Genomic DNA, 821 nt, shown 5'->3' with positions numbered 1-821 from the left:
TTATGACTACAGTGTACCCATCTTCTGATGGCTACTTCCAGCAGGATAATGCACCATGTCACCAAGCTCAAATCATCTCAGACTGGTTTCTTGAACATGACAATGAGTTCACTTTACTCATATGGCCTCCACAGTCACCAGATCTCAATCCAATAGTGCACATTTGGGATGTGGTGGAACGGGAGATTCGCATCATGGATGTGCAGCCGACAAATCTGAAGCATATATATATATATAGTTTGTTAATAAAGATAACGTCTATTTGAAAATTTGCTTAGACGTTTTCAGGGACGTGAGCTCCAGGGCGTCAGACTCAGCGCCATTCAGCGCTCATGAACCCACCGAGAGCGCCTCACCTCGGGCAGATCTTCTGGAATTTGCCGCTGGCTCTGATGTCTCTATAATGGTTAAACAAGAGATATAATTCGTTTTGGGTAAATCTGACGGGCAGTCTTTGGTCTCATTAATCTATTTTTTGTTCCAGAGCAAATCGTTTCGGCTGAAGGCAAAATTGCATCACGTTATATTTTATGTAACTTTAATGCTGTATATTGGAGCATGGCTTTTATGATGGCTGTTGTTGTTTATTATTCAATAAATAATATTTTATATACATAGTAGTATTTAGTATTAGGAAACAGTGTGTGTGTTCGTGATGGTGATTTTTGTGACATTGTTCCGCCATTAGATGGCTACGTAACTGTTTTACGAGTCAGAATTTAAGACTTTTACATTGAAAGAGACTAAAACGGAAGTTATTTTTACTTTTAATAACAGCTTATAAGATGCAGTTAACAAATGCACTGAGCAGCGCTGTCATC

The sequence above is a fragment of the Sinocyclocheilus grahami genome, unplaced genomic scaffold (genome assembly GCF_001515645.1).
Source record: "Sinocyclocheilus grahami isolate Dianchi unplaced genomic scaffold, SAMN03320097.WGS_v1.1 scaffold66.1, whole genome shotgun sequence".
Taxonomy (NCBI): domain Eukaryota; kingdom Metazoa; phylum Chordata; class Actinopteri; order Cypriniformes; family Cyprinidae; genus Sinocyclocheilus; species Sinocyclocheilus grahami.
The sequence above is the reverse complement of the archived record's forward strand: the minus strand, read 5'-3'. Positions refer to the sequence as shown.